We start from the raw sequence: 20,124 nt of genomic DNA, 5'->3' as shown, positions 1-20,124 counted from the left end.
CCTGCATGAAAACAATAGCATTTTCCAGCATGTTAAAAAGAGGAACCAGCAGGACTGTCCTACCTTGGAAAGATTAATTCAGGCCCTGCTATTTCTGATGTGGTATTTCTTGGGCTTCAGGCTTTTTACCAATTTAAGGGCACTAACCTAACAGTAAAGGCACGAAGTAATGGAGTCCCACAAGATGACTGCAGTTTTATGATCATTCTTCTAGGAAAACATATCCTATTTTTTCCCTTGCTTAATGCAGGCTATGAAGGTATGTCTTTCTGTCTTAAAAAAAAAAAAAAGATTAAGATCTATTGATTATTTTTCAGTTACGTAATAAAAGTAACTGAATGTCATATAAACATGTACAGTTGAAATATTCACAAAATGGAGAAGACTAGAACCAATTTAATTTACAGCCAGGATCTGGTTGTGCTTACCTTATAGCTATATAGGTGACTGTTGATGGAATAGAGTTACTTATGCTCTTTAAGAACTTTGTGATCTGTAGTCTGTTTTATCTTCCAGTCAACAGGGTGTCCCCTCCTAAGCAAGGTTCCCACTGATGTCTTGTTAACCCCCCCCCCCATTTTGCACTGAAGAAGCAGCTCGGTGGAGGGAATATTTCCACACAGACGCATCATACGAAAGACATTTAGTGACAAAGACAAAGCAGATGATAGCAGGTACTGCCTTGATCAATAAGCTGACTCTAAGAACTCAGCTCCCGATCTATGATATGTAACTACTTCTGGGTAATTCTGCTCTGCTCACCGGTGGGATTGATTGCATTTTCATCGTCATTAATGTCTGCAGTGCAAAAAATGAGAAATGATAGGGTAAGAGGGATGAGAGGTTACTGGAAATGTGCTCTGCATCACCAAGCTGTTTAGTGACACCTGCTAACAACTCGGTTTCTGAAAGACAGCGTACGCTACAAGTGAAAGAAAACCTTTTTTACTGTGGACTGACACGGTGCTTTCCCACGTGAAGCGTGGGCTCCAACCCCGTTGACTTTTGTGCATGTCAGTGACTACCTGAGCTAGTTACCTGTTGACCTTAGGTGAATTTGCTGCACCTATGTTCAGAAAGGAGCAAGTTCGGTGGCGGGCCTGAGGCGAGCTTCCTCTTGTTGGAGGAGTGGTTGGCACCCTGCTGCCGTCTCTGCTCTGTGGTGTGAACATGGGCCTTCGCTAAGCCCCGGAGGAGAGAATTCAACTTACTACATTTATCTTGTCAGTGGTTTTCAGATTTTGAGCTGGACTTTGGATTCTGAAAGTCCAAAATTCAAACCTGAAAGACATGTCTCCATTGGCAGCAGTGTGGTCTCTGCTGCCTACAGACTCCTTTAACACTTCTGCTGAAGGTAAAAATATTACTACCGTGTTTCTTGGTTAATCTTTCCAACAAAATTTTCTGTGTTGTTGTAGCTCAGCCTTGGCCAGACCCTTCCTGCACATACCCTGCCAGGTTCAGGGCTCGAGGAGCTCAGCAGGGGCAGGAGGAGCCTGGCTGGTGCCGGTAGCGGGAAGCGCGTGGGCCCATGCGTGTCCCTGGTGGCCTGCTGTGAAGCGATGCACACAGCCCAAACTGGTCAGGGAAACAGCAGAATGAGATGCTGGCTGTGTTTTTCTTGGATATATTTCTTCTAATCTGCAGTTTTTGTTTCTCCTGAGCATTATTGAGGATCCTGGAGTTGTAGCTCTGAAAATATTACCGTGTTTGTTGGGCCTTTAAATTGCAGTAGTTTACTTTTAGTCTTAACATTAATGAAATTTTGTCTCTAGGGTGAATTTGGATAGTGAGAATAAAGAACTGGTAAAGCCAAATCTCACATCTTTGTTGATATATGGGGATTAATGTCCTGTCTTGGAAATTATAAAACCATAACCTATTAAAAGAGCTAGAGGGACGTGATTTAGACCTAGCTATTCAAGAAAATTCAGACTTAAGGTGGAAACAGTATTCAACCCTACTGTGTTCTGCATAGAGGGTGGGGATTACAAAATAAAAATAAAAGTAAAAATAAAAATAAAAAATTGGTCTCTGTCCATGAGCTACTAGGCAGTATACCCTAATGGTGAAGTGGGCTCTGATCTGTAAATAATCGTGTCTTGGCTGTACGTTGGACTTAACTGAGAGAAGTTTGGTCATTGTTTTTTCATTACTCAGAAATGAGCCAGTTTAAGTCAAATATTGAGCTCATGGTAAGGCAAGCTAGAAATGTGCTAAGTCTCATATTTAATTGCTTTGGCAAAACAGTTGTTTCATTTGCTCTTCTTTGCTAAAAAGATCATGTAGAGGGTGTTTCCAAATCAGCGTCTGGTCTTCAGGAGATGCCAGTGTTTGGGAAATTTGTACCCTTGCTTTTTGTCTAGTATTCGTTTTGTAGTTCAATGAGTGCATGTTACTAGAAACAGTGGTTATTAAGGCAGAGCGCTTGGATTTGGGTTAACTGTGCTCCACAGTCAGCTTCTCTATGGTACAGTTTTTGTGGGACTTCAAACAAACACCTGACTTTCCTGTCTCTTACTTTTTTCTTCTATGAAACCTGTATCATACCTTCTAGCTCAGGAAAATAGCGTCAGGCCAAATCCATTGGTATGTAAAGCACTGCTCAGGCTCACATATCGAGAGTGTCATAGAAGTGTGAAAGGTACAACCTGGCATTAGGATGCCAGTTCTTAGTTATCTGCTGTGCATATCATCTTATTGTTACTGCTGAGTACAAAACCACCTTTGCGTACTTATGGCTAAAAGAACAGCTTACTTCTAAAAAATAGCTTTCCTGTTACTTGGTGATTCTGACCATGAAAGTCTTGTCCATTTCGTGTTCAGAAATGAGAATTTCTTTAGGCTTGTTTGTGCCTGAGACATCATTTCTGCAGGCTGTTGACCTGACTGTAATGCTAAATATGAAACAGAATCTTTTTAAGAATTATTTTTGCATGGCTAATTATAGCAGTTCAAATAAAATGCATTTTGCGTTCATTGTCAGTGTACTCTTTTAAAGTTCCACATCTGTTAAATTTCATATTTAAATGCATATCATCCTTGGCAGTGATACTTTCTGGAAGCATCTGAAACTATATAAATACAACTTCTGAAATTTTTGTTTTTTCTTCTCCCATCCTATTCATAGGATGTATCATGTTTATATTTTGATGATGATGTCAGGCACTTTTTCATCTATTTACAAACTCTTGCTGGATGGGAACTCTGAAGAACTGTTTTGGAGACACTGGTAAACATCTTCTGGTTAAGATGATCTAAGAAACTTTGTGTTTTTTTTCTCACGGTTCTTGAAAGAGGCCTCATAAATTATTTGGGAAATGCCTCCCCGTTAACCTTCTTGAAATTGGCAGTGAATAAAATATTTTAACTTGGAGAGAGTGACACAAATTCTTCCGCATTTTTTGGATGTACTTTGTAGTTATCCAGTGAAATCTGAATTCTGCAGGCATTAAAAGCAACTTGAAGATTGAGTTGTTTGCACAAGATGAGATATTTGGGGGCCAGCTTTCAGCTGTGTCAAATGTAATATATTTCTTTCCAGTACAGCGTTGCTAGGCATATACAATATAGAAATAAATAAATATTTATAAAAATAGGTAATGTAAGGGTTGTTTTGTTTTTCAAGCTGTGGCTTTAGGTATATGAAATGGGATGTCTCTGTTGGATAAAATGTAAGACTGGAACTAGGGAATCCAGTTTTCTATTCTAGCTTTTACAGATTTCCAGTGTAGTCTTTGAGGAGAAACATAATTGAACAGACTTTGTCCTTCTGTTTGTGAAATAGCTAAATTTAGGTATGTTTAGGATTTACTTTAAGAATACTTTTTTAAAAACAGAGTCACTTCTATGGGCTTTTAGTCTTAATAGATTGTTCCAGGCATTTTCTTTCATCACTAAACATTGGGTTGCCTTGCAATACTAAAAAATATAATTGAAGACATTTGTACGGAGATGTAAACTTACCATCAAATAGTGTTACACTGAAGCTTATCTGTCCAAGACATGGGTACGTGGAACAGATGCCTTAGCTGCTTCTCAGTCTCTGCGGAGCTTTCTATCAATAGCAATTCACAGGTACGTCCCCTTAGTACTGCGGTGATGTTGCAGAGTTACGCTATGAAGACAGCCATTACGACTGCTGGGGAGCAATAATAATTATGTTTGAGATCATTATTCTTCATTTACAGGTTGGGTTGAAGTGGGATTTGCCGTGTTATACTGTTCATTGAAAATCAGCTGAAGGCTAGGTGAACAGTTTAAAAAAAAAGTAATGAGAAACAAAAAAAAAGTAATGAGAAATTGAGTGTCAGGGCCTTTCTACACAAACATTTTTTCATGGTCTTTTAGAACATTTTTCCACTTTCCTTAATTTGCAGAGACCTTTATGGTGTTGTAGTGAAAATGCAGACCTCTTGTCAGTGAATTTGGCATGTTAATGCCGCTTGATTTTCATAGCTCCTTTCTGTGGATGTGTTTAGAAGAGGTCTGCGGACCAGCAGATGGTAGAGGGCTCAAGGTGAAAACCCAGTGTTTTAGACTTCAGGTGTTTATCGCCGTGATTCTGTGGTTTTGCTGCAGCCAAGAAAGGCTGAAGTTTTGCTTTGGAGAACTGGATTACGTGCAAGAAGAAAGCTGGGTGCTATCTTAGTATGTTTTTAACATGTATGTCAAGTCCAAGGATTTTAAAAAGTGTTTGATGATTATGGTATTGAAAAGGTCATAATATAGCATTGTGCAAACATGTAGCAAATCATGTGCTCATGCCACAATGTATTGCTGCGGATATCAGAGTACTGGATATATTATTAGAGAAGGTGGACTTAGGATGAACTCTGAAAGATGCCTTACGGGAGCAAGCCAAATACTTGAGAACTTTTAGAAGCACCGGAGCAAGCTAGTCTTCTGCCACACACGGAAAGTTCAAAGTCCTGTTATCAAAGATGTTATGGTATTTTGACTGCTTTATTTTATACATTATTGATACAGAACAGATAATAGAATGTATTGATGGAAAATTTATTTCACGAATGGAAGATTTCTTTCATGAATTCATGACAGTATTTTTCATGAATGTGCCAGTGTTAGACATTTACATAATTTGTTATCCTTTAATTTTTGACTAAAAAAAATTAAATCTGCCATTCGGATTGAGTACACCTAGTAAAATGTTGGAAGCATGTCCTTGGATATCTATTTCCTTCTTTTTGCCATCTTAAAACAATAAAAATAAAGTAATGTACAGTTTACATAAAAGTGATGTCAGAAATGGAGTAATTAAAAGCTTTCTATTTCAATTGTTATTCAAGAAAATGACCAAGAGTCCAGTAAGTAGCCAGTCAGGAGAATTATGATGGAGGAGCAATGTAGGTATCCCATTTAATTCTTTGCATGTAACGTATTCTAAATCATCTCTTTCCTGCGTGCCCCTCAAGTTGATGGCTGCCAGCCTTCACCAGCTAGTAGGCAAAAACCCTGAGCAGCCAACAGGCTGTGGGACACATGATGCTTGGCTTGGCTGCAGTTCTGACTTCTTAACCTATCGCTCCAAAGATTTTTTGAAGGTCTCTTGAACAGTAGATTGCTACAAGCTGTGTCTTGGGAAGCATAATGTGAATTACATGTTGTCATCTTGCATAGAGTGAAGATAATTACATGCTACTTTCCTAGTGATGTGGAAGTTTTCTGGAAGCTTTCCATTTCCCTCGTACCCCATGGTATATTTGTAGTTTAGCAGTTGTGGATTTCAACCTTTGCTTTACAGCTCCCTACATTATTATTTTTTCTTTATAGAGAAACCGAAGAGTTGTTGGTTTAATAAAACATTTTCGATAATTATACACATTAATGCACTTCCTTTTATTGTTGTATTAATGACACAGCCATAACCCCCTGCTGAATTTATCAGTCCCAGTCAACCATAAAGATAAACGGGAGAGCTGTGATTTTTAGCAGAACGTTTTGAAATATGAGCAAATTGAAAAATGACTGTTATTACAAATCATGCTTCTCTGGAGAATTGGTATAAAACCCTTCTTAAGTCTAATATATAAAATCACATTGTGGATCATATGCGAACATTTCTAAATGGTATTCACATCTGCTATATTTTTCTATTAGCGGCATCTACTTCAGAAGCGCTTTTTTGTTGTTCATATGTGCACTTTTAGTTTCAGTAAGTGAGCAAAGTCGAATTATGTTGCCGTCTTGGGAGTCTCTTTTCTAGTCGTTTATCTGCATTTTTTGGTGGATGAGCAACTCTATTAAAGTGCGGAATAATAGTTTAAAGTAAGGAGTGCAGTTCTTCTGTGAGGTACCACAGGAAGCCTGGCCTTCCTGCAAAACCACCTGTGAGGTGTTTAAGGGACTGCACTCGTTCCTTTGTGTCGAGCCTTTTTCTTTCACAGCTGTGCTGTGTGGGTGCCATATAATGAGCAGCAATCCTGTACTTATCCCTGTCACACTAAAATGAAGTGTGACATGGGCTGAGATCTTATTGTGGCATTATTCCTTTCAGATCCTGGCCCATTAGAAGCAGCGGGCATTAACCAGGCAGCGATACATGCCAGGACTGTGGGCTTCTGCTCAGGATTTGGACATTTTAAAGCTTATATTGGAATTGCCCATAGTTACGTATTTTCCTTAAATGTACAGCAGTAGATTTACAGACCCAAGAGAAGAAAGTTTTGGGTGGCTGACAGAAGCGATTGCTTGTGGAGAGCCCCCGGACATCACCAACTCCACGGAGGGTCACAGTTTCTGAGGAGACACCGAAGGACTCGGGGCTGTTAGTGCCGCATCCCGGTGTGTTGAAACCACCCAGCCACATGAGGACGTGAGGGTTTGAAGACAACCTCTGCCAGCGTTTCTGCCCTCTGTCCGTGGCTGCGGCAGTGCAGTGACCTGTGCAGGGCCTGCGACCAGGCCTGCAGTGGTGCAGCCGCTATGGGCATCGCGCTGAGTGAGCTGAGGCCGGGGAGCGCTGGGTAGCTGGTGCAAGACACGCCAGAGTGGTTTTGTCAAGGAGGATTAGCACTTCTTGAAGGCTAATTTTAATGTAACTCATTGAAAATAGCACATATATATATATATATATATATATATTTGTGTTAATGGCAGACTGCTAAGAAAAGGGGTGATGTGTCCAGTAGTCTGTCTTTTCTCAAAATGTTTGAATTGGCCTATTTATTCTTCTACCTCTCTCTATAAAATCTGCTTCTTTAAATGTCCAGGAATTAAATATTCACACACTACAGAGGGTCTTTTTCTGGTTTGTTTGGTTTGTCAGGAGGTGTTTGTATCAATCCTTTTGTCTCTCAGTGCAAAATCGATTTACTTTTAGGGGAAATCAGTTAGGCCAGAGGTAAGCAAGTGGGAGCAAAGTTTAATTTGGTGAGCTTTGATGAATATTGTATTGCTGTTGATGGCCTGAACCAAACATTCAACTTAGTAAGTCTCATTCAAGTATATCAAGTGGGATGTGGTTCAGTTTCTTGTTTCATTGTTTTAGAAACACACAGCGTTCAGTGTGTCTAATTACATCAAACTTTAGGGCAGCACTCCTTGAATAACAAGTCTTTTGACTTCAAAACATTTCACGGTTATCTTGTATTTCTCCTTTTTTTATTTTTTATTTTTTCATTTTGTGTAATATGCTGCTTTCACCCTGGATTACCTGGCAATTTTCTAATATTAAATCCCAGCACTGAGATTAAAATCTGTTCTTTAACTGAAAGATATTTCTATCTATGATACTTGTTTTGTATTTTAAAGCAGCCCACATTTTAAGATGAAAGGAAAGTTGCTTTTTACCATATTAATAAAGACCTAATAATACCAGAGTCAGCGATGGGTGGTGGTGTTAATAATTGGCAAATAACGTTTCAGCAGATTCAGGAGTATCTGTGAACTGTGAAATGAAACACTTTCTTTTTAACAAAATGTCTGGGCATATTATTTCCAGGGAGAGATAGCAATAAAAAGGGGGGAAAGGTATATTAATAACTTACAAAAAGTCATAATTCATAGAAATGTTACTATCTTTTATTGTGTATCATAATAAATAAATCAGTTCTCTGTTTTCAGACTTTTTATTCTGGCCATTTTGTCCCATGTTTATCTGACGATTGAAATCTTTCATCTAGGAAGGATGGAAACATGCAAAAGGACTCAGGACTACTCTGTATCAATGTTTTTTTTTTTCCATTTAGCTGACTTGCAGTGAAATACAAAAGTTTTTTCAATAATTTTCTTGAAGTTACTATCATTTATCTGTGGTAACACAGTTTTGCTTGTTTCCTTGCAGCTGTGCAAAAGACAATTTGACTAGCTAGAGCATACTATGCCTAGAAAAATTAGGGAATTTGTAAAAGTTTAAATTTTTTTTAAGGCGGTCTTAGACTTTTAAAAAGCAAAAAGGCAAGCTGAACAACAACAACAACAAAACTACCAACCTTATCTGAGAATATAAATGCATAGAAAAGTGTAATGAATTGAAATCTCAATTCAGAGAAGATAGTGGAAGAACTCTATGTTCTTTGCTGTTAGCTGAAAGTTTTTATCTAACTTGTTTTTCTTTAGCCAAAGTAGATTAGTTTTTCATTTATACAGAAAATTAGAGTAGCTTAATTTCTTTTGAAATTTCCTCTTAAAAATGTGTACTGGGGACTTTTGTTCACATATAGGTATTCCTGGTTATTTCTTACATTTAAATGTGTTTATTCTGGAACAGGACTGTTGCTAAGATTTTGGTTATCTTTATCTGCAAAGTGGAAACAATAAAGTAAAAACAAAAGCAAATGATTTTCTAGAACAAGTGTTTCACACAAAGAGCTGTTCAGAAACTGCTGTTGTGCTTTAAGTGGACTCCTGTGTCAAATTTGAGCAATAAAGAGCCTGACGATAGATGAAGGTTCATCAGTTTTCTCCGAGTAAATGAAGCCTTTTGTATGTTTTATTACTTGAGGTTTGAAATATCAAATTGTTCTGTTTTGCAGGGCAGACAGAAATTACATGCTCAAAATTGAGAGACTCTAGGATATGAAATACATAACCAATCTGTTTTTAGGATTTTTTTTTTTTATTTATCTCAACAATTGTTTTTTACAAATGGAGCAGCCCTTGCTGTAAATTATAAACAGGTTTATTTTTTGTGCCTTTCTCTATCCCTTGTCTCCCATTTCAAAGCACTTCCTATTACACAGAAACAAGCTCACATACTGGCTGATGTGTGTGATGAAATTACTTTGACTTCTGCCATAAGCATGTATGCAACAAATATTTCTTCAGTGTCACGGAAAACTGAAAAAAATCAGTTTTGATGTTCTTACAGCATACAGATCTCAAGGTGGAGGAAAAGCACCAAGGAAACGTTGGTGTAGTTGAAGAGGGGTGCTCATTTGCTATACCTGGAAGATAAGAGCGATAAGCAGAGTACTGAAACCCTTAAAATTCACTGTCTGCCATATCCAGATGTCTGGCACAGGTAAAGAGAGAGGGGAAAGAAAGAGAATATGATGTTTTTTCTTTTATGCTGATACTTAAAGGGAATTATTCGGGGTAAAACAGATTCCAGGGCAGAAATAACTAAGAGATCACTTTGATGTTGCTCCACCTGTAATGTAAATCTGGTACTGTTGATCTTGATCATGTAAGACATTTTGTCAAGCCTTCCAGTACATCCCTGTGGTGGTGTTTTCCTTAATTAGACACAGATTACTGTTTGCTGCACTGACTTTCAGTGGAACTGTTGTTTTCATGGAGACTACCCCATACTTCCAGCATAGCTAACAGGATTATTTTACTACTCAACCTTCATTTTTCGAAGAATTCAAGGATCCTTTTCCATTCAAGTTTTCAAAGCTACTTAATACGTTGACTTTCACAGTCTAATTTTGCATTCTACTTAACCCTGCATACAAGTCAGGTATTTCCTGAAAGGATAAGTATGCTGCATTCTGCCCTCTGGCTGAAGACATTTGTCATTGTCTGTATTTATTTATTTTTATTATTGAAGCAAGTTAAGGGGTATTAATCAAGTCTTTAAAAGCATTTTGATTTTCAGGGGTAATAAACAATAATTAAAGTAATTAGAAAAAAGAAAACAAGTTGTAGGTGCCATATTGAACATGGAGCTGGCCTGTAAGGAAGTGCAGTGCCGTCTTCCCGCTGCTCGGCCAAAGGCTTTTGAGAAATGTTAATGTCATCAGTCACTTCAGAGCCCTAGAGACCCTTTGAAAAGCAAACAAATGTTTCAGGTAAGGAACGTGTCGGTGCTGATTCATTTACTTCACCATTAGAGCGAGTGCATTAATCACCTCCCTATCTTGAGAGCACGAGCAGGAAGCCGGAGGGAGCCCAGGCACGGGCACCTTGCCTTAGGTGTAGGGGCAGATGGCTTTGTGCAGGGACCCCCATCTGTCCTCCCTCCACGTCTGCTCTCATCTCCTGATGGTTTTAACGAGATCAACTTTTAAGTAGAATGTTCTCTTGGTGGGAGGGACAGAAGAGGGTACTTTATTAGGTTACAGAGTAAAAGTGCCGTCTATCATGCTGCCCTGTCAAGATAGAATTATCAGACTTTTAATGTTCCTGTGGCTGGACTGTCTTCTGAACTGTGGTATAGCTTTACAGAGCCTTTTGTTGGTTACATGGAGACCTGCTTTGGGGTGCAAGGAGTGTTTATTTTAAATATAAGGTAGATTTGAAAAAAGGGAGTTTATTAACTGTACATTGATGTATGTGAAGGTGTCCTGATTATCTGGACTGGTAAAGCCTTCTTCTTCTTGCTTGCTCGTTTTTCGTGTGAAAGGTTTGGGAAAAAAACATCAACTGCAACTGATGGTGTGAAGACATTTTGCTGTCTCTGCACTCAGTTTTATGTCCGCATCAGTTTTCCTTTGGTGTATGATTTCACAGAGTAGCACTTTTTGCAATTGCCACTGTTTATAGTCTGGTTGTTTCTTCTCTGGATTCTTAGAGTAGCCCTCTGTTCTTGTTCAAGAAACACGCAGCAGAGGAGGCTGGCACAGCCGTGATCATGCTGGTCCAAGGCAAGAAGCATTTGGCAAGAAGCATACCAGGGTGTATGAGGAGGTCTGGAAATAAATCTCCTCATTTCCCCCTCCGCTTAGAACTTGAGGCCCCGATAAGGTGCTGTGTGCAGATTTCTGAGAGGTAGGAGAGGTGCCTTCCTAATGGAGGAGCAAAGCCACTGTCTTCATATTGAATCCCCTGAACTGGATCTTTCAGAAATATTTCTAGGAATCCCTGAGTAATTTCTTTATTTCTTATGGAACTAACTACATTTTAAAACAATTATAAACATGTAATTTCTAGATAGTATTGAGAAATATTGTTAACATCGTTACTTATGAGCTCCTGAGATCCAGTTTACCTCTCTTTAATTTGATTTGGATTTTCCTGACTTGGCTCATTAAAGTCCCTGAGAGAGATTTACATCAAAATTAATCATATCAATGGTTGAATTGCTTAAGCAGCTCAGAGAACTCAGTTTTGAATAGGTTTTAAGATGCTGTTTAGATAGTATGCTTATGTTTCACAAAATGATTTGTTACAAACCCCATAGATTCTCATCAAAGATGCCCTCACAGAGGTAGGGGCCTCTCACAAGGACCTTGGAAGTGCATATTATACATGTACTTTATATTTGTGTCTTTGTAAATTTCATTACTGAATGTTGGAAAATATGTTACAAAATGTAGGTACTGTAGTAGAACCTTAATAGTCACAAACTGGGTTCTATGGAAAGTGTTAATTTTTATGAAAAGAAGTAAAAAATTCAAAACTCAATGGGACTAGTGGTATTTCGTCATTCTATGAATAACTGTTCAGAAAAGATAATTCAGGTTCTACTTTTCCAATAGACTTAAAAACATGTGTTTGTCAGAGCTAATACATTTGTCAGTTGTTCAGTGGCTTTGCTGAAGTGGTGCATTATGATATTTACTTCAGTCTTGAGAGAGCTTAAAATTTTAAAGACTGTTCTCTTGATGTGGGAAAATAAACTGTTTCTCCTTTTCCCAACAGTTTTGGTTACTTTTAGAGCACATTATTTTTTTCTTCACATTTATCACTTTAAATTCGGGATTCAGCATACTTATTCAACTCCTATTTCTCCTGCTTCCTTTCTGTGGCAATGCAGGCCTATAAAAATAGAACTAGTAATTAATATATATGATCGAGTACCTGGTTTGAAAGACGTGATGCAATTACAATAGCAGGACTTCTGTGTTTTATAGAAAGACTCCTAATCGTTCATAGAAAGTGAACACGTAAACCATGTTTGCAAAGTACTTTGATATATTTAAAAGGTTTTAAAATCTTATTTAGTTCTTTTTCCTTTTTTTTTTTTCCTTTTCAGAAAGGAGTATAAATACAACATAATATGATTTAGCATAATGAAAAACAGAATCACTTAGAAAACAGAACACAACAGTGTTATGTTCCTGCTGTTTTATTGTTACTCTGAACAGTTAAGGACAGAAAAACTATTTATCACTTTGCAATCAGGAGAAAATGCTTGGTGGCCCTACCATTGCGTGACTGCAGAACTTGCATTCTCACAGGAGGACGCCTCCCTTCTTCTGAACGTGCCTTGAAGTACAGAGAAGCCCATCAAATTTCAGAGCACCTCTTTATTAGTTTTGACAGTGTTTCCACTGCGCGCTGAGACTTTTCAGGAAGGCAAAGAGGCTGCTCTTGGAGAAAGGGTGCACTGCAGTGCATTGCAAGCAACCTGTGTTCTGGAGGTAGCCAGCCTGCTGAAAGAAACCTGGGTCATTTGTCCCCATTTTGATGGTTCTCGTGTCAGAAGCTGTTCTCCAGGATTCTTTCAGAGTTTCTGTAACCCAGGAAGGGTAGTGCAGTTTTTAAAATTACCTAGTTAGCATAAATAGTATTTAAATTTGAAACTAAATGCAATGAACTCTTTAGGACTAAATAGGGCTTTTAAATAGAGAAGAAATATCATTCCTGAGGTTATTGTACATGCTGGACGTCCAGGCTGATTTGGAACATATTTTGAAGTTTGTATGGATCAGCATGATGTAAATTCTTGTGGAATAAAATAGAGAAGAACATGTGAGATTTGTAATTTGAAAGTTTTGCTTTGAAACACGCTGTGCTTGAAAAGAATAGGTCTGATCAGATCTGAACAGTGGCATAAATAGTGCAAAGTCCAAGAGTCTGGATTTTGATCAGTTTCAAAATATTTGGATAAAAAATATTTTTATTATCAATTTATATTTAATTCTGGCTTAGACGGTCTAAATACAAATATAGTATAAATGACCGACTATGTCCCTGAGCTGCAAGCCCCTCGCTAGCTGAGGTAGGAAGCATTTTTGCCCTGGTCTTTTGGTATCTGCTGTTGAAAACTGTTAGAGGCAGGATTTTGGGATGGGTAGATCAAGCGCAGCTGTGGGTATTTTTTTTATAAATGCCTGGTTTTCTAGAAACATTTGAGAATTGCTTTTCCACATGGACCTAATTGTATCTCTAATACACATGGAAGGTATCAGTGGACTTCTCTGCTCAAATGTCAAAATGGCCTGCTGCTGAATGTTATTACATAGTTAATTTGTTTTAATGCCATTTTTATGTGCATGCTATCTAGGGATGCTATTTCATCATCAAACAGTATTGGTCCCTCTGGATGACTTCAGAAAGTAAGGATGCTCAGAGAAAACCTTTGGAGCCAACTGTAATTTTGGCAGCTGCTCATCGCAACAGGAGCGATAGCGGCTGCCTGGCACCATGTGCTGGGAGCCACTTACCATGAGACTGGCCCCGTACCACGCTGGATGCTCTCCTCCACTAAAGGCATAAGAAGCACTATTGTCAGTGCACTTGCTCCCCCAGTAGCAAGCTGGGAAAGATGAGAACTCACCGATTTTCAATTTCCCACTTTTGCCACCGCTTGGAAAAGAATTTCCCTTTCCTGTTCTCTTCACTGTTGCATTAGGGTTTTATATTTTCCAACTATTAGGTGCAGTAGATAATACTATGTAATTACAGATGAACCTAGCTAAAATAGGTAAAGCTGGTATATGAACATGTCAGCAGTCATGGTGGGTTTCGTTTTTTTTTTTTTTTTTTAAACTGCAGCAGGAAAGAGTGAAGTGGCTGCTTTTGTTTAGTGCCCCTATGCTCCTAGGTTTATCTTTATTAAAGAGAATGCCTGTCGTATCACAGATTTTACTTGCTGTGAAGTTACTGTGCACTGAAATGACATTACCTGGTTGATTTAGTATGTATAATTTAAGATATAGAATTTAAGGTAATATTATATTTTTTTCTAAGGAAAAATAATTTAATTTACCAGTATTTTGATTTAGAATTCATATCCTGCATCTCCTCAAGAGGATTAAAAAAAAAAAGAAAAGAAAAACCTAACTTAACAACTAACCCCCAACCAGAAAAGTAAAATATTCTTCCTTCCCTTTTCCAGAAACTTGTCTTCTGAACAACAGGCTAATAACTTCTTGCCATGTTCAGAATATTCCATTTGAGTGCTGACAGTAATAACCATGTTTTATTTGGCTGTCAGGAGCCCTGTAATATGGACAGGTAATGTGTTCATTCTCTGTCCAGTGGGAGGAGAATACCTTAACCGTCTGAAATGATGTGAAAAGAATGAGAGCCAGTTAAGATGATTTTAAGGAAAATAAAAGCAATGTATTTATTTGCAGTGGTGTCTTGCAAGTCGTTGGTTAGCTGGGCACTGGTTATTCCTTGTGGATATCAGAACACACACAACACAAAACCACAGCCTTTCCTTTTTGTGAGCACACACAGCCACTTGCTGTTGAGGCGCCATCACTTGCGATGTGATGACAATAGAGCTGATGTGCTATATTGTTTCCTGTACTCCGACAGGTTCGAACCTTTCTCCATCCACGTTACATGAGATTTAAACTCTAATGAAAAATCTGAAATGGAGTGCAGCTTTAAAAGTGCAATACGCTTTCTGGGACATCTGGTGTAGAAAAACTGGCTCATCCAAGCCCAGCGTGGTGTGTAACAAGTGGTAGCTGCGTGGGCACCCGAAGGCTGCTGAGCGTGCTGCAAACTCTGAGGAGCCTGACTTGGGGATGAGGAGTAATTCATCCCGAGCCTGCGGGAGTACCTGGCATATGTGCGGGGGCGTGCAGAGACTCGAGCGGTGCTGTGTCAGGGGGTGCAGGATGCGGCTCCCTCGTCAGCAGCGCGCCGTAGCGGTGAGGCAGCCCTGGCCTTCCCAGCGCTCGCTGGGCGGTGGCGTGTGGGGGATGCAGGATATGCCTCTTTCCTCGAATTGCTCGCTTGTTTTCTTGTTGCCCAGTTGCAAAATGTCAGAATGCGTTCCTGATCTCTCGCCTGGTGGCAAGGGCATGGGGAAACGAATCGCTACCCAAATGCTGCTTTGGTTCATATCACTGCCAGCTGCCTGCGTCCGACCTCAGTCACCTAATGAGTCTAACACTTCTGGCTGCAAGTCTGTAATGGAAAACAGCGTATACGTGGGATTTCAGTGCGTTTGAGAAGATCCATGTCTCAAAAGAACGAAGTAGATGGACCGTTAATAGAGGATGGATAGACCTGGGATGCTAAATCTAAACAGCCACCCGCTTTTGCAGTCCCTTATGCCTCCCAAAGAGCTGTGATGAGAGCTCTGCCCTATTTAAAATAACTTCTTTCCTGGTTGACTGTCAGAGCGTAACAGGGATGGTAAGAGTGGTTAGTCGCTGAGGGAGGTAGAGTTATACTCGGCTGCATTACTAGGCTGTGTCTAAAATGGCTTGCAAATGGAAGCTGGGCTGCGTCCCCATAACGCCAGGAGGGGCAGTTCCAGCTGAGCGTGGCAGGCTCTCGGCAGAGCCCACCGAGGGGGGATGCAGCAGAGTGCTCCGCAGCCAGACCAGCAGTTTGTTCTCTGCCTGGGGGACAATTCCAGGGAAACTGGGGCAGGCAGCCCCTTACCGCTTTCTGCTTGTGTCCAGACTGCTTCTTTCTCAAGGCTGAATACTTCTGCAGGTCACGTTACGACCTGCAGGCGGCCAGTAGCTGTGGTACATATGTCATGCGTGTGGTTATGGTGATTATGAGTACTTTTAACAGGAATTTCTCCTAACTTGCTTGCAGCGTTTTAATTAAAATGACACTGGTTTTCCACATAGTCTTCTGTATGACATCAATAGACACTTGACTGATTGCCTGGGTGGCTAATGCAGCTGGACAGTTGTCAAGACAATCTGCAGTCTTTTCATGTATGCAAGAGTAAAGACGTCTGAGTGTCCAAATTTTATTCTGTCGGCCTGTTCATTTATTCCTTGAGCACAGTCAACTCTCGTTAGGTTGCTGAGTCAAAGATATGAAAATGACCTCTTGTGTCATTTTGATGCAGTTTGAACTGCTGCTTCAAAATAAAAATTGGATCACAGAATGCATGATTTTATGAGCACTTCATACATAACCTTTGTTTCTTGCTTTCAGACTAGCTTTTAAACAGTAGCCTCAGTCTAGAAAGAGGCTGGTGGACACTAATAATTGCCACATCAGTCTTATGTATTACATCTCTGCAGCCTTTTAGTCAATTGTTCCTTGATTTAGTCCATGTGGTTAAGATGATGCACAACATGTAATGTTACTACGGTTGAAGTAATACTTGTTCTTTGACCAGATGCACTGGGGATTTAATGTTTCTAATATGTTGTAAATGACATTTGATGGTAGTTCTCATATTTATTATCATCTAATAATTTAATAATTGGAAGCGTAGCTCTTTTAGTTCGTTTAGTGGAATATTACAGAACTCTATTTTTATCTGCTCCTCTCCATTTCTCAAATACTTCTGTGGTTGAGTAACACAGATGGGTATTTCAGCTGCCTAATTTTAGGCATCTGATTTGTGCTAAAGTTAAGCTTCTACGGTCGTGTCTCAGAGCTAGAGGGAGAGAGTTCCGCCCCTGCAGCGAGCCATTGAGCGCTAGGCACTCTGAGTTCCCCCGCCTCTCTGGAGTTGCATGAGACCAGCTTCTCAAATGTAGAATCCCAGTTTGATGTCTGAAGTTACGCAAAGCTTCTCCAGAAAAAAATATCACTGAAAGGTGACGTTCAGGCAATGGTTTTATGGTTGACTCTTAAGGTCAATTCGCAAAGTTGTCTGCTGCCTAACAGTATGTAAATGGAAGGAGCTGAGTGTGTAGAAGGCTCTGGTGCACAGGCTGTAGGAAGTACGTCTGGCTGCTGTATAGATGCCAAGCAATTTAGTTCTTGATGCTTTTTGCTTGCTAGCTGTTCTGCTAACATTCTTGCAAAATCCCAGACTTTGGGGTATCAGAAAAACATCTTACAGAATATATGTGAAATGCTACTGCTTTGGGTTTCGCTGGCATTGACAACCAGCTTCTGGCAGGATTGATTACTGTTTCTCTGCGCAGCAGTATAGCCTGAATATAGTCACAACTTGTATCTTCAAAGCACATTAAACCTTTATTTTGTAATCACCAGTAGTCATGCCTGTTGCAGATAAATGACTTAATTAACACAAAAAATAAAATTATGCATAGTGTCCATTTTCTTATTTGATGTTCAAATCTTGACAAAGAGGTATGATGGGAGCTCACAACAACATCTGTTTTACTAATAGTAGGCTTCAGTCACTGGTCCTGCAGGTGGCCATCCTCCACTTCTCCTCCTGACATGCCCCTGCTTTTGCTGATGTTGGCTATCTCACCTTTCTTTGGTTTTGAAGGGATCACATGCTGCTGGAATTGGCAAATAAATAGCGGCAGAGTAGGAACACACATGCCTCCTGCCTTTCTCTTGGGCAGTCAGAGCTAAGGAGCCAAAGCCAACATTCGTGGCCAGCCTATTGCACATACCGTCTCAGAGTGAAGAGTTTCTTGGTAGTCTCTGTTCTGCGCATTGGCTGCATGCTGCACATTCCTTCTCCGGGAGAGCTGTCCTGTGCTCAGCTTCAGTCGTTGTGGAGGATGCAGCTGCAGGATTTCAAACCCAACCAATTCCCATGTTTTGGAAAGCAGAGCAGACAGATGATATACATTAATCAGAAGCCTTTCATCTCAAATTCAGTCACTGGTCTTAAATTATTTTATTACCTAAGGAAGCAGAAAATGAGAGGTGGTCCAAGCTTTCTAAAGTTAGTCATTTAGGGATTAGAGGAAGGGGAAGCAGAAGCATCCCCTCAGGTTTCACTGTCAAGAGCCTTTTGTCAACACTTATGATTGTGTCTGTTCCCTTGTCTGTGTGTACTCTGCATGTGAATCATGCAAGAGAAAATTAGAAGACTCTAGTCTCTACCAGCTAGATTTGAGCTGTTTATACCTGACGTGCTTGCATATAAGATACACTGGACGTTTCAAGAACCAATTAAGAAAAGCAATAACCTTTCTTAGTTTGATGATATAAAGTAAAAAATGCAGGTTGAGCATGTGTTTTGATGAGAATTAATTACAGCTTGAGTGCTTTAGCTGAACCATCTTTTTTCAGCTTTTTGAATTATAAAGTATATGTGGCAAGTGGGCTGTTAAATATTCTTAATTATTGTGGCTCTTCTGATGTAGCATTATTTCATAGAATTTTGCTTTGTACACAAGAAAATGTTCTACAATAACCTTAGGCTTGCATCTGAACACAAAAACTAATATACAGGGCTTTCTCCTATGAAATGTTTGCTGGAAGTTGTATGGAAAAGTACTTTGGTTTTAAGTGGAATTTATAAGGATCAGCAAAGTGTAAATTAGATTCTAATGAACTTCCAGTGCAATATTTAGAGCAGGCTGTATTGAGCTGTTTATTGCTTTTGCTCACAGGCCTCAAAAGTTGTTTTTGGCTTGGAGACTGATCCAAGTGGTTCCGTGCTCTCAAAAGATGAGTGTGCTTTGCATTTCTTCACCCACCCTTCCCTGTGCTTTTTCACTTCTGTGCAAAAAGCTAAGGGGGGCAACCTCTTCCTGAGCCCCTCTGGGACAAACCTTACGTGTCCTTCCGTTCTCAGGAGTGCACGAGGAGGTAGGGCATGTGCCTGCCCGTACCACAGTCCCCAGGCCTGTTCTGGAAAGCACTGAGCCCTTGTTACTTCAGGTGTGTTGTGTCAGGATCCGCGCTGCATTCTTGCTCATAAGAGCAGTGCAAAATATTGAATTAAGTTCTTAAAAATACTTGTACTCTTGAGCACCTGGTGCTTTCAGCTCTGCAGTGGATTAACACCAGCACCAGTGTTTCCTTTACAGGTTGTATGTAGCTTCACCTGGTGCTCCCCAGCTGAAGGCGTTCGAATACTCAAGGGAGCCCCTTTACTGAGTCTTGAGTCTTAGGGATGGGCATAGGGTAGAACTAGCACATACAGAGCCCAAAGTGGAGCTAGATTTTATTTTGTGGGAGTTTCGGACAACAAAAGTGATCATGCTCAGTTGTCTTCTCAGAGGACGCTTCACATACCACCACCTTGATGGGATCCACCTGGATGTCTTCAATATACAGTTGCTAAATTATAACTGAAGGAATATAGCTGATAACAAACCCAAAATAAACATCACAAACTCATAAATTCAGCTTCCTTCGGTGCAACAAAACAGACAAAGAGGGAACAAAAGCAGATACGAGCATGGCAGCTTTCTGAGGGAGGCAGGGAGTGAGGGTGGAGGAGCCACAGGCCTTTTTTCATGGGGCAGGATTAAGTGGTCTCAGAAGAAATATTTATTGTTCTTGGTCTTCAGCACAAGTCATTCCCCGGATTTCATCTACAAATTGATGACTGGTGAATCCCACCGTGAAGGGGGAGGCCTGCTTTGTAATTGCTGGCTCTGAGATGTAGCCCTGTCATCTTCTCCTTGCTGGCAGCGGGTGTCAACAGGAGTCGGTGAACACTTTTAACACCAGCTCTGGCATGGCTGCCCAGGCCTGCCGGGCCTTCCAGGCCGGCCCTGTGGCCTCGTGCTCCTGTGGCCCTTTTCTGTAAGCCTGCCCCTCGCCTTGGCGTGACCGCCTCATGCTGCCGCCTCCTGCGGCCCTTCGTTGCCTCTTAATGCCATCAACATACAGGTTTCCTGGGAAAAAGATCATTACCTGTGCACTTACTGGTGCATGGAGCTATGACCT

At 40.1% G+C, this 20,124-nt stretch overlaps 1 protein-coding gene and 1 long non-coding RNA gene across 13 annotated transcripts in view; one reads left to right on the top strand and one right to left on the bottom strand.

The window, feature by feature from the left end:
- The window catches only part of PARD3 (par-3 family cell polarity regulator), a 448,908-nt gene that overhangs the window by 112,098 nt on the left and 316,686 nt on the right, over positions 1–20,124 (top strand). The window lies entirely within an intron of this gene.
- The window catches only part of LOC310895159, an 89,153-nt gene that overhangs the window by 52,014 nt on the left and 17,015 nt on the right, over positions 1–20,124 (bottom strand). Inside the window, exon 2 of the long non-coding RNA XR_014580492.1 lies at positions 1–20,124. This exon is cut by the window's left edge and continues 52,014 nt beyond it; it is cut by the window's right edge and continues 14,514 nt beyond it. This is a non-coding gene — a long non-coding RNA (uncharacterized lncRNA).

Source organism: Anser anser, assembly GCF_964211835.1.
Source record: "Anser anser genome assembly, chromosome: 2".
In the NCBI taxonomy this organism is placed as follows: Eukaryota; Metazoa; Chordata; class Aves; order Anseriformes; family Anatidae; genus Anser; species Anser anser.
The sequence above is the reverse complement of the archived record's forward strand: the minus strand, read 5'-3'. Positions and strand labels throughout refer to the sequence as shown.